Below are 20,178 nucleotides of genomic sequence, written 5' to 3' on the forward strand. Positions count from 1 at the left end.
TGCACCATCCACACAGTTTTAGTCCAGCTCATCTGTCTGCACAACGTCCGTTTCCTTTCCTTCTCCAGCTACAAAACCTCCAGCTTTCCATAGAAATTCGCTCATGTGTCCCCAAATGCATACGCTGGAAGCCATTTCCAACTTTCCTGGCCAGGTAAGCATGTTGCCTATTGGTCAAACATAAATGAAGCTCCACAGACCATTACGTGATGTTCTTTATTGCCTCAGCCCTGTCCCCTACAAGGGCACCCATGGCACTTGCCAGCCAACGGCCACAGATAGACTCCACAATGTCATTTGTACAACAGACAGGGTATTCATGGCACAAATGCGCTGCAGAAAAAAAGAGAGAGGAGGACGTCATAAAAGAAGACAGTCCTGAAAACCCATTTCTTCTGCAGGTCCAAGCTGCCTCACCACCCTCCATTCTGCCCCCATGACCACGAGGGGCCATCACGCCAGTGTTCAGATCCCCCAAACCACACAGACCGAGACAGCTCACTCTACCCTCAGGATTTGCCAGGAGAGAGAAAATTATTAGACTACAGAAAGTCCCAGCTTTCTGCCCCAAAGGAGCTGTTTTGGTCAATTCAGGCAAAGGCTGAGATTCAGAATTCTCTCACTAGATTCCACACCGGAAGGCTTTGGACTGGGGATGTTAGAACTATCTCTGTTGAAATGCCTCACTCCCATGGTAAACCAGGATTTTTGTGTTTAAGTTCCAGGGACTCTTCAGGGAAATCATAAGATGCTACCGTCTCCCCCTGTACACAAACTCTCTTCAGGGCTCCTGTGGTCTGCTGGCTATGTCCATCCTCCCCCATCTGTTACGTTGGCCTGGGGCCCACTTACAAGTTGGTTTGACCCTTGACCTCAGGCACACCTCCAAAGCCACATGGGCTTAGATGGCCGGTCTGAGTAATGCCGGAGGTGCCATCTGTCCTGCAGGAAGACCATCTTCTGTGTCAGTCCTAAAGCATTGGCGCCATATTTTAATCACAGCTGGTAACTGTTATTTGCCAAAATGAAAGACACCTGAACAGTAAGGCAAGGGAGGCACACGACTCAGGGGCAACTTTAAATATTAGCTAGAAGTTTCAAGCCACCGGGAGATCTGCTGGAAAAATAGGAATAATGAAAACAAAATGATAATACATAAAATTAGAAAAGTGCTCAAGAATAATTTCTAAGGCACTTAGAAAAACTCAGAAAGATCCCTATACTTTGGGGAATAAGTCAGCAAAGGGTTTTGTCAAAAATCGAAACTCCTAGAAAGGTTCTTGAAGTCTTCTTCATGGATGATTTGCATTGAGGCCAACAAGTCCCACCTTCCTCATTTCAGACAATGCCCAGGTTTGTCCTAGAGAAATCTGAGACTCCAGGATTTCAAGCAATATTTGGATGTCATGGAAAGGGAATGACTACCCCCAAAATAATGCCACTGCCTACCCAATTCCTAGAGTGAGAAGGTTGAAAGACATTTCTCTGCTCCAAAGGCCAATGGGCAGAAGTGAAAGCAATTGCTGGAAAAGCCAGTTGCAAAACAATCCCTACACTTGAATTTATTGATTGAGTTTGTTGGATATGACTGGCTACAAGCAGAAAGTATTAATAACAACTTGATTCCTTCCTACAGGGGTTCCCTCCCCTCTGGGTAATATGCCAAGCTCATCTTCTAGCTTTTCCAGTCACTCCCAGATACTAACAGCTCCAGGTAAGACCAATACAATCTCTTAGTCATATTTTTATTTTTAAGTTTTCTTGTGTTTATTTATTCCTCCCTTCCCCCACCACTTGGGCCTGTCTTAGGTTGGGAAATTCATTGGGATGGGGTGGGGATGGGGCAAGAGCCTTGAACATCTTAGAAGGGAGGAAGCCCTCTCTCTCTTCCTAACTTCGCCGCCCCCCATCCCCCCACACTGTGTCTGGTTCAAGACCCTCAGGCTTGAGCTCAGGGCAGAAAGGATTAGAGGAAAGAGACTGAAAGACCTGCATTGATGTAATCTAGTGTTGGTACTTCCCATGCTCCCTGGGATTAGACTTATTATAGTTAAGTGGAGAAATTAAAGCACGAAGATGGTCTGTCACTTGCCTGCAGTTAGAAAATGGAAGAGCCTGGATTTGAACCTGGGCAACCCAGCTCTGGAGTCCACTCCCCTTGGCAAGGAGAATCCATTCCCTTTGACCTGTGTGATGTGTCATGTTGCCTCTTATGATCTCTCCTGGCATCAGGTAATGCCCCACCCTCATACCGCACACCCCTTCCTGGGGTGGCCTAGCTATGCCCAGTGCTCGTCTCTGCCAGGGTGCATTTCAAGATGACTTTCAGCTGGATTCTTCAGTGTAGTCAACACTGGTGCTCAGGGGAGCCCAACTCTGGGCATCCAGCTCTTCACTGAGCAGGCTTTCCACTTCGCTGCTAGCCAGTTGCTTGGCCAGTCTCTAGCCTTTAGATTTTCAGACATGCAAGAGGAACAAGACCCTGGAGTCCCCAAATGTCCAGGGACACATGTCAAACCCCAGAAAGATATCCTTGACTCACTTGGCTTCATGTGCGAAAAACTCCCAGCAGTCTCACAACGCTCTCTAAAGAAATTCTCTCCCTCTGAATTTTGCCTCTTTCAAGTATTTCTAATGTACCCCAAGGTCGGCTACGAGCTAAGGATCACAGAATATATACTTCACAGTCTTTTAACATTTCTTCTATGGGCGCCATGATATCTACTGTTCTTAGCCTTTGGGGACTTTAGCCAAAACTGGAAACTCAGGAAGCCACATTGAACATCCTGTGATACATACCAGAGGTAATACTCTCTGAAGCATAACTCCGTCCTCCAGGTTCTTCTTCCTCCAAAAAAAAAAAAGGGAAGGGAGAGAAGGAGGAAAGGAGGGAGGGAGGCACAAAAAGAATGAGAAAGATAGAAAAAGGAAGAGGAGAAAGGACCAGATTCACATTGAGCACCGACGTCACTGAGGCCACTAACGTGGCATGAAGCCCCCTTTGTGTGTAACACTTAGTGAGGCTCTCGGTGGAATCTTTTAACAACAACCTTTGAAAAAAAAGATGTTACTGTTTTTACCCATAGGGAAATGAAGAGGCAGCTCAGGGTAGCTCTGACTTTCAGAGGTGCCCACCGATGAAGGGCGCAGCCTTCTGCAGTTCAAACATCTGAAGTCTTGTCTTTACTTGGCTCCTCAGCTCCTGCACCCGCTGCTTCTCCCTCTGTCTCTCTGGCCACTCCTCCATCTTCTTGCTGGTTCTTTCCTCCCAACCTATGAACACCTCTAAGCTCAGGGCTCAGACCTCTCTGCTTTCCTCTCTCCATTCATCCTCCGGACGATCTTATCCGCAATAGGGGCTTGCAATGGGCTCTCTCTGCTCCCAAAGTCACATCTCTAGTCTACACTCTCCACTGTCCCGCTGCCTGCTCGCTCTCTGAAACGTTACATGGCCAAAGCTGAGCTCCTGCTCGTCTGCCCTGAACCTGCTTCTTTTCACCGTCTTCCTCATTTCAGTAAGTGGCAAGTTCATTCTCCTAGTTGCTCAGAATAGAAACCCTGAAAGCATCTCTGACTCTTCTTTTTCCCTCCTGTCCTAAATATATATGAGCATGTATCTAATCCACCAAACATCCTTCCAAGTGTATCCCGAATCCAGCCCCCGTCACCACCTGCGTGCTGCCTTGACGGAGCTGCAGTAGCCTCCTGAGTGCTCGCCCTGCTTCTACCCTGGCCTGAGTCTACTCTCCACAGAGGAGCATCAGAGTCTGATCCTTTTGAAGGTAAGTCAGATCTTGCCAGACCTCTGCAGGCACCTCACTGTCTTACATGAAAACCCCAGTCCTTCTAAGACCTCTACCCCTGTGAGAGCTGACCACCAGCTACCTCTCCCCCCTCCTCTCCTACCATCTGCTTCCCCGTCCTACCACTGCAACTGCCCTGGGCTCCTGGTCCTGCGAACATACTACCTACTCCCCACTTGAACACCTTTGCACGGATTCTGTCTGCCTGAAACGCTCTTCTCCCCAGTAATCACATAGCTTCAGGACTTGACTCAAATGTCGCCTTTTTGAGGGGCCTCCCAGCCCTGGCCACTCTTTCTGCATGAGACACTTCGTATGCAGTACCTCAGATGCTCTTGACTTCTCCTACCTGAGCTTCCTACCTGTACGAGGTAGCAGACGCCACACGACCTGCTTGCTGCCCACATGTGTGCAACCAGAATTGTGGTGAGGTTAATGCCCCAAAGGGAGGCAGGAGCCCACAGTCCAATCCTTTTCCTTTCCTCCCTTCAGACAGATGCCCTAAGACATAATGGTTCTTACGGCCTCTCAAAAGTCACTGTGAGATGCAGCGATTGGTTGCACTTGACTTCCACAAAACACATCCTTGCATTGATTCTCATGCCTTTCCTGCCTCACCACTCCTGTCCATCACTCTTGCTTCCCTAGAATTTTCTCACCAATGAAGTAAAAGCACATAGGTGTTAGTTTTAAACACTGTGTTCAGAGAAACTCACTTTCTAAAATTGTAAGCCCAACACACACACACACACACACACAGCACATACCCCTTCCTTTCCCTTCCCTTTATTTTTCATCTCAGCACGTATCACCATATACCACACCAAATATATTCACTGATTTATCTTATTTACTGTCTGTCTCCTTACTAGAATATAATCTCCATGAATTTTTCCTGTTTTGTTTACTGTTGCATAGCAAGCATCTAAAATATAGTTAAGTGCTCAATACATATTTATTGAATTAATGAATGAGCATCAGAAGGAGCTTTATCTGAAAACAACTATGGGAAACCAAGTTGATATGTACCACTGACAGGGAAGCAGTAACTCCCTTAAGACAGAGCAGAAGCAGACTGGGCTGTGCACAGGGCCTAATGGGAACATCCTGGAGATCGGTGACAGGCTAGTCATTTCCTGTCCCAGTGGGTGGGAGAGGTGTGGGGGGTTCTACAATGATGTGATGCTACATTCACTTACGGTTTATGCCTACGACCCTGAACAAACTGGCTTCATGCATCTTAAACGAAATGTGTTTTGCTGTTGTCACTGTGGATACTTTCCAAATCGTTAATGTAGATCTAATGTGTATTGTTCTACATCCGGGGGTAGAGTGTAATTTAGATAACATCTTTGCTACTATTAAAAAAAAAATCCTAGTAGTTCTGTAATGTTCTAGTTCCATTTTACCCAGGAAAATCACCTTTCATGAGAAGAAAATGTTCAAGTCATATCAAATGTTTCACAGATTCACGGCTGATGTAAATAAATTTCGAACAAGAGAATTTGCCTCACTCGTCATTGTGGGATTAGAAGGAGCTCTCCTGGCTTTCACATCCTCTGCCAAGGCGAACAGAGCCATCTTTCTGATCAGTTTGGAAATCAGCCATGTCCAGAGGCTTTTACAGCAGTCAAGCAATATTTATGGGAAATACAGATGGCCTATGAAATATCTAAATTACTTGTCTACTGGAAACAAGATCAATACAGAATAATAGTGTATTGTGAGTGACTCTTGAAGCTAGAGAAGCCTTTATTTTATCTTGGGTACAGACACTGCACCAGGAAAGTTTCTAATGAGGGAATTAGTGTGTTTCAGAAGAAAAAAAATCTGGTATTGATAGGATTTCAAATTGTTGTAACAGAAGAATCTGTAGACAAATCTTGATTTCAGCAAGGCATTTGACTAAGTCAGTCCTGATAGCCCCTCAGAGGCAGCATGGAAAAATGAGGGCGTCCCTCAGACAGCTAGTTTGAGGGTCACAGAGAGAAATTAATAATTATTATTATTATATAATTCAATTTCTGGTGCAGAATAGTTAGTCTATAATTGGTAGTTATGATTAGTAACGCACTAGCCACCCACAGTGAAGTCTTTTTTTTTTAAAAGCTTTTATTGGGGAAGGGGAACAGGACTTTATTGGGGAACAGTGTGTATTTCCAGGACTTTCTATTGGGGAACAGTAGTGGGTTTTTCCCAGGACTCCTCAGCAACACCCAAGTCAAGTTGTCCTTTCAATCTTAGCTGTGGAGGGCGCAGCTGCAGGTCCAGTCACAGAGAATAGAACGTCCTCCAAACAACTGAGCCATCCGGGAGCTCAGCTCAAGGTGCCATGTTCAACCTTAGTTGTAGGGGGGCGCATGCAGCCCACAGGCTTAAGTGCATTCCTTGCGTTATCGCATTTAATCCTCTTAATTCAATAACTTTCTAGGTGAGAAAACTGAGACTTGGAGAGATTAGGTAACTTGTTTGTATGTGGTCTATTAAATCCAGGTCTGCGTGAAGTCAAACCTAGTCACTTTTCTATTATTAAATGTGTCAGGGAAGCCCTAGGCTTTAGCAGATATAACTTAATGGACACCTCAAGACACATAAAAAGAAGAAAAAAACAGCCCCCATCCCGATCCCCTCCTTCAATAAGAGAAGCTTCTCTTTTGTTTTCTGCAATGAAGTTATTTTTTTTTATTTTCACCTGCAATGTGGGACACTTACTTATTTTTTTCATTATTTCGTTATATATGCCCGAGTAATTTGCTTGAAGGTATTTAAATAACCCCTCACTTAATGTAACAAGTTACATTTACTTCCCCAAATAGGCATATCATCAGTATATGTCCCTATTTAAACAATGCCATCATGGTCTAATCCACTTTTGTAACTGATCTCAAAAACAATTTCTAAGTTTCATAAGATTCTCAACTTCGAACTTGCTCCCCAAATGAGAAAGTAATTCTTTAAAGGCAAATTTGCTCCCAAAATGAGACTTAAAGCCAATTCCAAAAGCTATCTTCTATTTCCGCCTCCCTCCAGTTTAAGCCATTGTTTCAGTCTAGTTGTTGTAGGACAAGCTCCCTGGCCCATTATGGGCCCAGTCGGCCATTTGCCATTTGCTCACAGAGCTGCCCACGCTGCTGCTGCCCAATGGCCGCCCAGGGTAGCACAGCAGCCGCCCAGCGCCGCACAAGATGGCTGCCGGCCACTCAGGGCAGCACGCGGCAGCCCCGGAAACACACAGTAGCACAATGATGGCTGCGGCCGCACGGGTTGCCGGCCACTCATGGCTGGCGCACGGTAGCACTCAGCAGCCGCTCAGCTGCATACGCAGCGACACACACTGGCTGCTGGGCCACTCGTGGCAGCACACGGTAGCTCACAGCTCCCCGGCAGCTCACGCAGCTCACTGGCCCTGTGGGAATCGAACCGGCGGCCTCGGCATTAGGAGCCGGAGCTCCAACCACTGAGCCACAGGTCCGCCTGGATACCTGGGTTCTTTTTTTTTAACTTTTATCATGAAAGAACAAGTAGAAAATGAGTACATAGGGCGCTTATTTAAATGTGCAACCTCTGTTGTCTTTATACCCTCTACTGTTGTGAATCTAATGATAAAATAGGATCACTGAGAAACGATTGTGAAAGCATTCTGTGAATGGTAAATTATGGAAATAACGTTTACTGAGAAAAGCAATAATAAATTGGTGCAAACTCACATAGCTTACTGGCCCATGTGGGAATCGAACCGGCAACCTCAACATTAGGAGCCCAGAGCTCCAACCAGCTGAGCCACCAGCAGGCCTGGATAGTTGGGCTTTTGTATTTGGGCCCTTGTATGTAACTTTTATCAGGAAAGAACAAGTAGAAAATGAGTACATAGGGTGCATATTTAAAGGTGCAATCTCTATTGTCTTTATATCCTCTACTGTTATGAATCTAATGACAAAATAAGATCCCTGAGAAATGATCACTTGGTACATTCCCAAGCAAAGAGCCAAGCGGTCCATCAAATCAGGGATGGAAGGCAATTCCCCATAGTCCATAGTCATTCGCCAGGGCTGTCCTGGGGGTGAGGGACGACCTTGACCTCATCCCCATTTCCCATGGAGGACTCAGCAAGCGTTTCCTCCTGGGACAAGTCCCGCATCCGGGCTTCCTCAGCAAGAACTTCCAAGCCCACAGGGCCGCAATGACCTTCACCTTCTCCGGCGTGTGCTGATTAGGGTACCATCCATACACATCTTTCCACCCCTCCACGGGGGTCCAGCTCTCCAGCGGCTGCTCTTCCCGGCCTTCCTGAGACTGAGTGTTCATAGGTACAAACTGCTCCACCGCCCTTCGGAGAGCTTTGGCCGGCACCGTACCCTGCTCACTGCACCATGTGTCACGCCGGGGTGTCATGCGGGTTCTCTAGTCCCGCTCCCCACACAAGAACACAGGATATGGTGAGGCCAAAAAGGAACACCCACGGAGCCATAGATAGGGAGTCATACCACTATATTCTCGCTGGCGGCTGGGTTGGAGGCACAGGAAGCAGGAGCCACACTATCCGCAACCTGCTGTCCACCTCTCCGTAATCCGCAACCCGCACTCCGCCCTGCTAACTGCAATTGGCGCTTGCCAGCCACCATCTTCTTGCTAGCGCCCATTTTCTGTTAGCATAGCCACAGCAGTTATATTAGTGGCCAATGGCTCACTGGTTACAGCTGACAGCCAACTAGTCACAGCTGATGGCCATCCAATCACAGTTGATGGCCATTTTCTACCTGAGCCCAGCACCTTTCTATGTGAGGCTGAGAGCCTGGAAACTGCACTCCTGGCTCTGTCCCCACAGAGGGTCTCTTTCATTTTGGGGTGAGCTGGTCCTGAGGACTCCCTGTTTCCATGTCTTGAGATACACCCAGTCTCTAGGTTGGAAGGGATGAAGGGTTAAATCTGTGGGAGCTGGTAGTCCCTGATTTCCATAGGCCATAAAGGCCTTCATGGCCTTTATTTGGAGGACACATTTAACTTGCTCTAGCTCATGGAGGTTGAGTGGTCTCTGTTCCAGGTTCTAGGAAATTGGCAATCTATACATTAACTTGAATGCACTCAATTTTAACTTTTCTTTTGGAACTAGGCATATACACAGTAAGGCCACTGGAAGGAGCCTTACCCAATAGTTTGTGTTTCCTGGCATTAATTGGATAAAGTTCTCTCAAGGGTCTGATTAGCCCTTTCCACCTTCCCTGATGGTTGAAATCTCCAAGCTGAGTGCAATACCCATTTGACTCTTGAGGCTTTGGTAACACCTTTTGTAATCTGAGAGTTAAATGCTGGGCCACTGTCACTCTGTAAAGATTTTGGGAGCCCAAACCTAGGAATCATTTCCTTCATTAGGGCCTTTGTCACTTCTGTTGGTGTCTCATTCCTGGTGAGGAAGGCTTCTGCACAACCAGAGAGGTGTCAACTAGTGCTAGGAGGTATCTGAAGTTACCTGGTGCTCTAGGCATGACAGTGAAGTTCACTTGCCAGTCCTCCCCAGGTTTTGTTCCCCTCATTTGATTGTGCCTCATCCCTGAAATTGTGGGGGCCAAGTGTTGGGCTATTGGCATTACAGGCTGGGCAAGCTTTTATAACCTGGTCAATTAGAGCTCATAAACCTGCAATTGCCATGGTGTGTATTAGCCAATAATATAAAGCTTCCTTCCCCTAATGGGGTCTTGATGGGCCTCCCTGATTGCATATAGAGCTGTAGTTTTAGCAAAGAAGTATTGCCCATATTGGTTGGTTAGCCACCCACAACTGATAGGGTCCCATTGGAAGCCCCATCTTTCTACCTTATTGAATTCCACCTCTGTATGTACTGGGGAATAATTTGATGTGTTAGCCTTTCCAGCTAAAAGGGGCAATTACTGAATAACTTGGTTTTGAGCAGCTCTTTTGACCACCTTATTATTTCCCTTTATTACTTTAGCATTTCTCTTTTGATGTCCCTTACATTGGATAACAGTGACCTCTTGGGGAAGCTGAACAGCTTGTAAGAGTTTGAGTATGATAAGAACATGTCTAACCTGTCCCCACCCCCTGCAGTTAACATGCCTTTCTCCTTCCAGATGGTCCCATGGGCATGTAGAATGGAGAAAAGCATTCCGGGATGTTCAGGGTCTTTCCTTTTCCCAATTCTAGGGCCTAGTGAGGGCTATTAACTCAGCCTTTTGAGTGGTCGTCCCAGGAGGCAGGGCCTCTACTATCATTTCATTTAGGGTGACAGTTGCTAGTCTTTTATCTGCTTAGTTTGGCAAACCATTCTTCTTCCATATTTGGAGGGGTTCACTTTCTAGGTCTGCCCAGATGAAGTATATTGTATTTGTATTTTCTATGCAGTTATGTTCCAGATCCCCCAGCTCAATTGGGAATAGAGTGGCTGGGTTTAAAATGTGGCGTGTTTTTATGGTGACAACTGGGTTGTTTAGGAGCATGGCCTGGATTGATCTCCCAGGCGACAATCATTCTGTCCCCTTGGAGTTTATCAGAGATTGAACCTGGTGTGAGGTCCAGATGGCTACAGGTTGTCCAAAAGTCAAATTTTCTCTCTCTTCTAAGAGAGTGACTATAGTAGCAACCGCTCTAAGGAAAGGAGGCCATCCTTTGGCTGTCTGATCTAATTGTTTAGAAAAATAAGCAATTACCCAGGTCAGAGGTCTAAGCTTCGGAGTTAAGACCCCAAGTGCTATTCCCTGTCTCTCATGTACATATAATAGAAACCAAGTCTTTGTTAAATCCAGGGGACCCAATGCTGGGAATTGAGTCAGCTGTCACTTGAGTTCCCAAAGAGCCCTTTCACATTGAGCTCCATTCAAATGATTCATCATTCTTCCCTTTCAAGCCTTCATAGAGAGACTTGGCTACTAACCCAAAATTAGGGATCCAAATAGAATCTGGCCATCCCCAAGAACCATCTAAGTTACCTTCTTACGGGGAGAATCATGCTTGCAGATAGCCTCCCTCCTGTCCTCTCAAGATACTTTTTATTCTGTTTCATTTTTAAAGGAACCATTCTTTATATGTCATCAAAAATTTAAACCACTATATGTGTTTTTTAAACCACCATTTAAGGGGAACCGGACTTAATTGGGGAACAGTATTTCCAGGACTTTCTATTGGGGAACAGTGGTGTGTTTTTCCCAGGACTCATCAGCTCCAACCAATCTTAGTTGTGGAGGGCGCAGCTCAGCTACAGGTCCAGTCACCGGGAGTGGAACCCGATAAACTGGTGGCTGAGAGCCCGAGCTCCAACCAACCGAGCCATCTGGGAGCTCAGCGGCAGCTCAGCTCAAGGTGCCGTGTTCAATAGTTGCAGTGGGCACACATAGCCCACAGGGGGCGCAACCCACCATCCCCTGCAGGAATCCAACAAGCAACCTTGTGGCTGAGAACCTGCACTCCAACCAGCAACCTTGTGGTTGAGAGCCCGTGCTCCAACCAACTGAGCCATCTGGCCACCAGGGAGCTCAGCGGCAGCTCATTGACTTCACTCTAGTTGTGGAGGGCGCAGCTCCCTGGCCCGTGTGGGAATGGAACCGGCAGCCCTGTTGCCCAGAGCTCACGCTCTAACCAGCTGAGCCACCTGTCCGCCCCCAAAGTGAAGTATTAACTGAAGAATTATCACGTATCAGGTGAGTTAAATGCATCTAATATCATCTAGAGGGCAAAGCCTGGGCTGGTCAAACCCCAGCTGAGGAGCTAAGTCAGGGTGTGGGATTCGGAGGAAGTCTGAGGCTGAAACCCTCATGCACTGGTACATGGGATCAGTTTCCAAAGGGTGACTAGCCTGGGACAAGACCAGGTGAGATGTCCTGGTCACAAAACAGTCAAGTGGAAAGCTCAGTGATCACCTGGAGATGGGAGGTGGAAGAGAGAGATGACTGAGGGGCAGGAGGAAACAGCTGGGAGTGATGGATATATGCTCATTATCTTGAATGTGGTGATGCTTTCATGGATATATACATATATCAAGACTCATCAAATTGTACACTTATGTGAAGTTTACTGTACGTCCCTTATACCTCAGTAAAAGTGAAGAGGAGAAAGAATGAAAGGAAGAAAAAGCAATCAAGCCATTGTCTGAGATGTCAAGGTAGCTACTAGGACTGAGTCAGGAGCCTGGAAGTTAGTGGCCAATTCCGTTGTGAGCCTGGAATCACCAGAGCTGAATGCAAATGCAAACGTGCAGACATGACCGGAGTGTTCGGATGAAAGGTAAAGAACTGTGAGACATTGTGGGGTGAATGAGTGTGTCTCTGCCACGTGGTACAGATACATGCTTGGTCCTTGCAGATTACTCCATGAACCCAACACTTCAAAGGGACTTTGGTTAGATCCAGGCAATGGGACCTATTGGGCACCACATTCAAATGCAGTATTAGGGATGCCTGTCTTGGGAGGTGGTGAGCTCCCATCACTGGCTGTGTTGAAATGAATGTTGGGTCATCGCCTGTCAGATACACCAAATGTCTCTGCCTAATCACCCAGGAAGGTTGTTGAAATACACCCCCACACACACACCCCACACTCCTACTCCTGCACCAGAGCTACTGAATCAGACTCTCCAGGGGTTGGCAACTGAACATTTGTATTTTATTTTTTTAACTCCCCAGGTGATTCTGAGACAGCCTGTGCTTGGGATTAGCTGCTGTAGAATTGGACTCAATTATCTCTACACTTCCTTCTGAGTTCCTATGATTCAATGGATGTCCCAGACATGTGAAATTATCCTTTGTGTCCCACACAGGATTCTGGGTCAGACCTCCTTCTTCCCACACAAGAGGTCCTAGGGAAAAACATTTCCAAGTGCAGGAGCCCCCAGGTCCTGATTCCAAGTAGCAACCCATGTGTGTATAAAGCGAAGCATGCTCAAACCGTATTCATCCCCGAAGACTTGGCCATCTCCGTAGGGAAGGCGTCTGTCATGCAGGACATCATGCGGGGTCTCTGGTCCCGCTCCCCACATAGGAACGCAGGACATGGTGAGGCCAAAAAGGAACACCCGCGGAGCCATAGAGAGGGGAGTCATACCATTATACTCTCGCTGGCGGCCGGGTTGGAGACACAGGGAGCAGGAGCCACACTATCCACAACCTGCCGTGCACCTCTCTGCAATCTGCCCTGCTAACTGCAATCCGCGCTTGCCAGCCCCCATTTTCTGCTAGCGTAGCCACAGCAGTTATATATTAACGGCCAATGGCTCACTGGTTACAGCTGATGGCCAACTAGTCACAAAAGATGGCCATCCAATCACAGTTGATGGCCATTTACTACCTGAGCCAGCACCTTTCCACATGAGGCCGAGAGCCTGGAAACTGCACTCCTGGCTCTATCCCTACAGTGTCCACTCCTCATGCCCTCCTCCTAAGGCCCCTGTGACCTCTTCTCCCTCTTCTGAACTGTCTAGAGCCCAGAAATCTCAGTCCTTTTTAAAAGGGAAGGTGAAGCAGAGGACGCTTCTCTTGTCTTGCTTTGTCTGTTGGGGGATTCAACAGACCCAATGAACAATACCTGCATGCCCTCAGTTACAAACTAACTGAGAAATCAGACAAAAGGAAAGGGCCTTTGTCTGTGAAGATCCAAACAGCATCTTCACTGCTCATCAATTTGCTATTAGACGTGCAGATTTCACAGCACAGTCCCGTTGCAGGCAGCACTGGGGAAGGTGCAGAGCCTGACAATTTATATCACAGAGGAGCAGAGCAAAACAGGTGCCTTCTGTGGGCAGCCTGGCTCTCGAGGGGAAGAGAAAAGAAAGGGAGCTTGGCTCTGTGTTCCTAGTTTCTCCTTCGTGGCTCTCCAATTAGAATACAGTCTCCCTCTTCTCCTGGGAAGACTGGGTGGGAAGAGGCCAGCAGTATTACCCAAATGGACTCTCTCCATTTGAGACGAGCCGTCCAGGGTGCGAAGGAAGTCTTCCTACCTCCTCCAGTACTTTCTTATTCTGCATCTGTCTATGTCCTGTGTCCTCGTTAGACTTATAAATCAATGGAACACAGGGGTTCTGTGTTACTGTCTTCTGATATTTTCTCCAAAGTGCCTGGTGCTGTGCTGAGCATATATGGGTATACAAAAAAATTAAAAATCAAGACAAAGAACACAGGGAGAAGGGCAGAGAGAGAAGGAGGAAAGGGGAAAGGCTCTGAGGGTGATTTGCAAGCACATCTTCAGGATAAATGAAGCATGAGTGGTTAAGGGCTTTGATGTTGAAGGCAGATGGCCTGAGTTCAAATGCTTCTTCTGCCCCTTACTGGCGCTATTCATTTGGGCGAGTTGCCTAAATTCTCTCATCTGTACCTACTGCAGAGGGTAGTTGTGAGCTTGAAATGGTTTTCTGTCTACCAAGGGGTTAGAACAGGGTTGACAAATTATGGCTTGTGATCAATCTGATCTGATACTTGTTTTTCTAAATAAAGTTTTATTAGAAATGAGCCACAACCATTCATTTACGTATTGTCTCCATCTGCTGTCGCACTGTAGCAGCAGAGTAGAGTAGTTGAAAAAGATAATAAAGCCCTTCAATGCCTGAAATATTTACTATCCTTTACAGAAGAGGTTTGCCAACCAACCCCTGGCTTAGAACACAAGAGCTCCATTCTTTATCCCTAAGAAGTAGAAGACTTCTCAATTCTTACAATTCAGCTTAGGTACTCCATCCCTCCTGTCACTCCATAGCACCTCAAACCGACTCCCACGACACGTTTCACCTGGTATTATCTCGCTGACTTTGGCTTCCTCCATTGGACACTGAGATCCGCCAGGCTGGAATTCTGTCTTACTCATCAGTCTAGCCTAGAGCCTTAGACAGAATTGATTCCCAGGAAATGCTTGCTCAATTAAGGTATTAACCAGAAATATACGCACGCATGATATAAACCCTCAGAACCAAAGGACTGTAAACCTACCAAGTGACAAAATCTAGAGTTCTGAGCAAGCCCCTCTGACCACTGTGACTGAGGCAGATTTTCATGCCCTCAGCTCTGCCTCTTTATTGCCCTCTTCCGTTTCTGAACATCTGGCTGCTGTGGTGCTGGAACAGTGGCAGCACTGTCGTCTCTGATCAGCCCACCATCTACACCTGGCATCGCTTTTCATTCCTTGTGGGGCCATCGGCCTTCCCGTCCATGCTTGGAAGTCCATGCCAGGACACGGTGGCCAGGAGGGCACTGGTCCTGCAGCAGGGGCTCCTTGCGGGAGCTGAGGGATGCTCCCGCCCTTACCTTCCCCAGCAGGTGTGCGGGACATTCTTATGCTTCTTGTGGAGCTGCCTCTGCTGCTGGTTTTCAGAGCTCCTGATCGATTTCATGACAAAATGCTGGGCTATATTTATCTGTCGTGTCACCAAACGTGGTCCTTGAAATTTCTGTCCAGGAAACACTTGAGCTGTGCTGTTAACGAGCTCGGTGACCTTGGCACCAGCCGGACCCGTGGCCGCCACCTCTGTAAAAGGAGGGGAGAGAGTCACAAGCCCACCCCATTTCCTGACTCTAACATCAAGTGCTCTGTAAGGTCACATGAAACCTCAGTGTGAGAAATTCCTTTAAACAGATTAGCAGCTGGTTCAGGCATTTACCTGCTTGAGGGGGCACGTGGCTGGACCCCACCACCTGTGAAGTCCACTGCCTGTAGGATGCCGACCTTTCCTCTCCCACTGATGAGATTTTCCCCAAATCCTCAGCTTTAAGGTGAAATTCCTCAAAAAGCTCTGAGTAGCCTGTGCTTTCCCAAGGCTCCTTGGGGCTCAAAGGTGAAGTCAATGTTTGCCTCCAAGTAAGAATTCATTAGCTGCTATTGCCAATCAGAGCTGTTTTCTCCGAGCAGAAACGGACTCCCTGGAAATCTGCAGGGCACCAGGTCAACAGTTTAACATGCAGAGCCTGCAAACGCCAGTGGTCTGGTCCACCAGACCTGGCAGGTAACACATAGATTCTACTTCTGACCCAGTGGTCTGGCTGCCCTTCAGGGACCCACTGAAAAGTACCTGCCATGTCTTGCTGATGAGACCTAGGCCCCACCAGACATCAGACTGCAAGTCTAAGATGGAGATGGAAACATGAATAGCTCTCCTGGGCCCCTGGCATGCTTACCCTCCACTATGACTGGAATGAAAAAAGAGCTTTTTTTCCTTTTCCTTATGGCATTTTTATTCCCATAGGAATCAGTAAGTAGAAACGTATTTGTAAAGTAATGGATAAAAATGATTACTGGATTTTAAAAACGCTCTTTCTGATGTTCCAATTCACTCAGTGGTGACAGTTATACTGACAGCCACACTTACCCATGATCCAGAGAAATCTTCTTTGCTTAATGCTACATTAAGCAGTTTGAAAAGTAACACGCCTTGCATGGCTCTGTCCAGTGTTCAGGGTCTTTACTTCCCTGCCTGTACAGTAGCTGACAGGGGGCTCTGATGATGGAATTCCACTCGGAGCAGAGAAATGTCTTGGGATGGGCATAGGAGTCTGCCTTCCTCAGATAAATGGGCCTCAAGGAATGTTCCGGGATGATGACCCTGGCCCGGGGTTGACGACTGCAGCACACTTCTCTGAAACAGACTTTATTCCGACTGGAGAAAGGCTACCAAATGAGCTCTTTTTAATTAAAACCCCCTGAACCTTACTTATTAAGACTTTTGGCACATACTGACAGTGGAATTTTTGCTGCATAGTCCTTTTGGGAGCCACCTAGATGACTTTGGCAGAGAAATCACATATAAATAACATTTAGCATTATTATTACGGGCTAGGCTATCATCCTGTGTAACTCTCTGGGAATTCTAATGCTCAGACTTTCTTGTTATAAATACTATACCCTTAACCTTCCCCCACGTGCACAGGGGATGAGGTGGTGAAGGGCTGTGTGGGGGGTGGAAGAGGGCATTGTTTGGAAGATCCATTAATTAAAGTCAGTTTGAAAGTCATCCTGCACATGATTAAATAAGCTATAACAAATTATTCCCTATTTCAGGTAATTCATTCATTCTCCAAGTCTCCAGGGATATAAATAGCAGGCCAGTTTTATACCCTTCTCGGAAATGGAAAACAGATTGTATTGACCCAGCGGGAGATGAGGTTATAGTACAAATGACACGGAGCTTCCACAGACTAGGAAACCAGGACCCATTGCAGAAAGGCCATGTGTCTAACCAGATGGGACAACCTCAGGAGGCAGAGGACAGGGCATTAGACTACTCCTGAAATTTAAGAGAAGTGTTTTAATTTAGGAATGCTGGTACCCGATACTAGGGTGACCACTGATTCGCTCAGCAAATATTTGAGTCTGTACCATGTACCAGGAAGCATCCTCTGTACAGGTCTGGGTGGTAAAGACGTCAGGCAAGGTCCCTGCTTTGTGGAAGTTCCAATTCTAGGGTGTGGTATAGGGTGAGATAGGTGATAAATAAGCAAACAAGAAAGCAAACAAAGAGATAAGATAAATTCAGAGAGGTAAAAAATGATAGTAAACAGAACAGAGAACTGTGATAGACAGTGGGGAAAGGTAGACCACTGGACAGTTCAGATAGAGTGAGCGATGAAAGCTTCTGGAAGGAGATAACATTTGAGCTGAAACCCAAAGAATGAACAGTAGACAGACCTGGGGAATCTGACTCCTGAGCTTTCAACTAGAAGGAACAGAAAGTGTAAATACCTTAGGGCACAAACATGCTTGGCATGTCCCAGGAGCAGAAAGAAGTGAGGTGTTGATGCAGCCAAGTGAACAAGGGGGGAGACTGGCAGGAGAGGGCGCCAGGTGCCAGACCACCTCAGAGGCCATGGTAGGAGATTTGGATTTCATTCTGCAAGCACGGGCAGCCATTCGAGGTATAGAAGAGACTAGTGGTTGTCCCCCATATCTATTCTCCCCTTCTTTTTAGTCCTCGAAACCTTGAGTTATAGCCAGCAAATGCCAGCCAATTTGAAATTACATTTTCCAGTTGTCTTTGCATAAATATGGAGCCATGTGATTAAGTTCTTGTCAATGGGATGTATGTGTAAGTTATGTGTCCAACTTCTGGGCCTTGCTCTTGAAATGATTGGGTGTTACTGTCCCCTCTCTCTTTCCCCCATTCCAGGGACTGGAACATTAATATAGCTATAGAGCCAGCTTTGATTTTGGCACATGAGGGCAACACCTTCTGCTATGGTGAGCAATAAGAGAGCAGAAATATGGGGTCCCTGAATGACTATATGCAGCTTGGCTACCTACCTGCCCATAACCAGCTCACTTCCTTTGCTTGAGCCATTGTATTTTTGGTTTCTGTTATATCAGTTTAGCCTGCATCCTAATATGGGATGTTTGGAGCAAGAGAGTGGCATGATCTGATTTATACTTCAAAAAGATCAATCTAGCTTCCATGTGGATAAAATGTTGGGTGGGGAGGGGAGTGGATAGTGGATGCAACAAGACCACAGGCCAGCTAGGAGGCCGTTGCAGTGATCCAAACAGAAGATACTGATGCTTACAGTAGGGTAGCCACTCTGCACACAGAGATAAATGAATAGATTTGAGATAGATTTTCAAAGTAGAATAAAAAAGATCTGGAGATGGATTGAATGATTGGGAGGGAGGCTGAGGAAAGAATAATCAAGGTAACTCCTAGTATGGTGTCCTTTGGTGACTCTCCCATCTAGATGGGATCTAAAGACAATAGTAAGTGGACCCCACTGAAAGGACATCGGAGCATCTCTGCCTCAGATACCCCTGGCATAGGAGATACTCCTGAGATAGCAAACAGAGACGATCCATACCACATTCTTAGTCTAATAATCTTCTGTACAGACACAGATATCATGCCCCACATTTAAGCTGAAAATACTTACAATTATTTTAGTTGCAAGCAACAGAAATGAAGTCTGGCTAGCTTAAGACGTAAACATGATTTATAGGAAAGATTATGACATAGCTCACAGAACCCAAGTGTGGGCCTTTAAAAAGGACTAGGACTGAGGACTAGAGGGATGACAGGGACCAGACTACCCTTAGCTCTTCATCCCTGAACAGACCACTTTTTCTGCTTTTCCACGTATATATGACGAAGGGTGGTGTTTCCATGGCTTCTGAGTGAACATTGCTTCTAGCAAATAAACTAAACCAATCTAGAAACTCTACGTCTCAATTCTGAACCACTGGGAGTGACAACTTAACTAGCCCTGATTGAGTCAGGGATCCAGTCAACTGTCGTCAGGAGGACAGGACCAAATAGTATAAACATGGCTGCCTCTGCCCAACCATGGAGAAAGGGCAGGTCATAGAGAAAGGGGCTGTCATGCAGGGTCTCTGCTCCTGCTCCCCGCACAAGAGCGCAGGAGATGGTGAGGCCAAAAAGGAACACCAATGGAGCCATGGATAGGGGAGTCATACCCATATACTCTCGCTGGTGGCTGGGTTGGAGATACAGGAAGCAGGAGACACACGATCCTCAACCTGCCGTCCACTTCTCTGCCAACCAACGAACTTGCTGGCTGCAATCTGCGCTTGCTAGCTTAGCCACAGCAGTTATATTAGTGGCTAATGGCTAACTGGTTACAGCTAATGGCCAACTAGTCACAGCTGATGGCCATCTACTACCCAAGCTAGCACCTTTTCACGTGAGGTCGAGAGGCTGGAAACTGCTCTCTGAGACTCTGTCCCCCAGGGGCTATGAGAGCTGGACAGACATCCCCCCAAAGTTCCTTTCTAACAAGGTCCACATTGAACACAAATATCAGTTTCATGTAGACACACCGCACCCTAGGGCTCAAAAGCCCCTTTAGATGTAGCTACCTCTAATACAGAGCTAAAGTGAAGTCATCATGAGCCTTTAAATAGCCTACTTATTTTTAAAGATTTTTTGCACAGAAGAGTTCATGGCCTTCCTTGGGGACGATTGGTGGGGACTCACAGTTCTTATAGACACTTTTTTCTTGTTTCTCACCTTTGTGCTTACCACAGCAAGTGAAAAACTCACCTGTTTTCTCTTTGTTAAGAAGGGGGCCAGCTGCTCACCAATTCTACCCCTCAAAATAATGCTCCAGGATGGTATAGCTCAAATAAAACTCGACTGGAGTGGATGTGGAAGTCTGTAGATGACTGGCCTGGATGTGACCCGCAGTCTCAGAGGTTTGTCTAAACTAGCGCTGAACAAATCTGAGAGCTGTGGATCTTACTTTTCTTTTTTTTCCTGGAAGCATCTAGTCTATAAGTCAGTGATCCCATCTGCCTCTTCCCTTTCCCCAGTCTCAAATACTCATTCTTTATTCCCATCCAGGGCTCCCTCTCCCTACTTCTCTGAATAAAGTTTAAAATTGAGCCATAAGAACCGAAATAGCAGCTCTTTATCTGTCAGAGACAGATTAGCTGAGGATAGTTATGGGTCCCT

At 46.6% G+C, this 20,178-nt stretch overlaps 2 long non-coding RNA genes across 2 annotated transcripts in view; one reads left to right on the forward strand and one right to left on the reverse strand.

The window, feature by feature from the left end:
- The window catches only part of LOC141572740 (uncharacterized), a 182,998-nt gene extending 170,085 nt beyond the window's left edge, over window positions 1-12,913 (forward strand). Inside the window, exons 3-5 of the long non-coding RNA XR_012498189.1 lie at window positions 1,637-1,714; window positions 3,643-3,782; window positions 12,434-12,913. This is a non-coding gene — a long non-coding RNA (uncharacterized LOC141572740). The remainder of the gene's footprint in view (window positions 1-1,636; window positions 1,715-3,642; window positions 3,783-12,433) is intronic.
- Window positions 1-20,178, reverse strand: part of LOC109442509 (uncharacterized) — a 142,408-nt gene that overhangs the window by 9,461 nt on the left and 112,769 nt on the right. Inside the window, exon 6 of the long non-coding RNA XR_012498188.1 lies at window positions 15,041-15,260. This is a non-coding gene — a long non-coding RNA (uncharacterized LOC109442509). The remainder of the gene's footprint in view (window positions 1-15,040; window positions 15,261-20,178) is intronic.

This window comes from Rhinolophus sinicus, linkage group LG07 (genome assembly GCF_036562045.2).
Source record: "Rhinolophus sinicus isolate RSC01 linkage group LG07, ASM3656204v1, whole genome shotgun sequence".
NCBI lineage: Eukaryota > Metazoa > Chordata > Mammalia > Chiroptera > Rhinolophidae > Rhinolophus > Rhinolophus sinicus.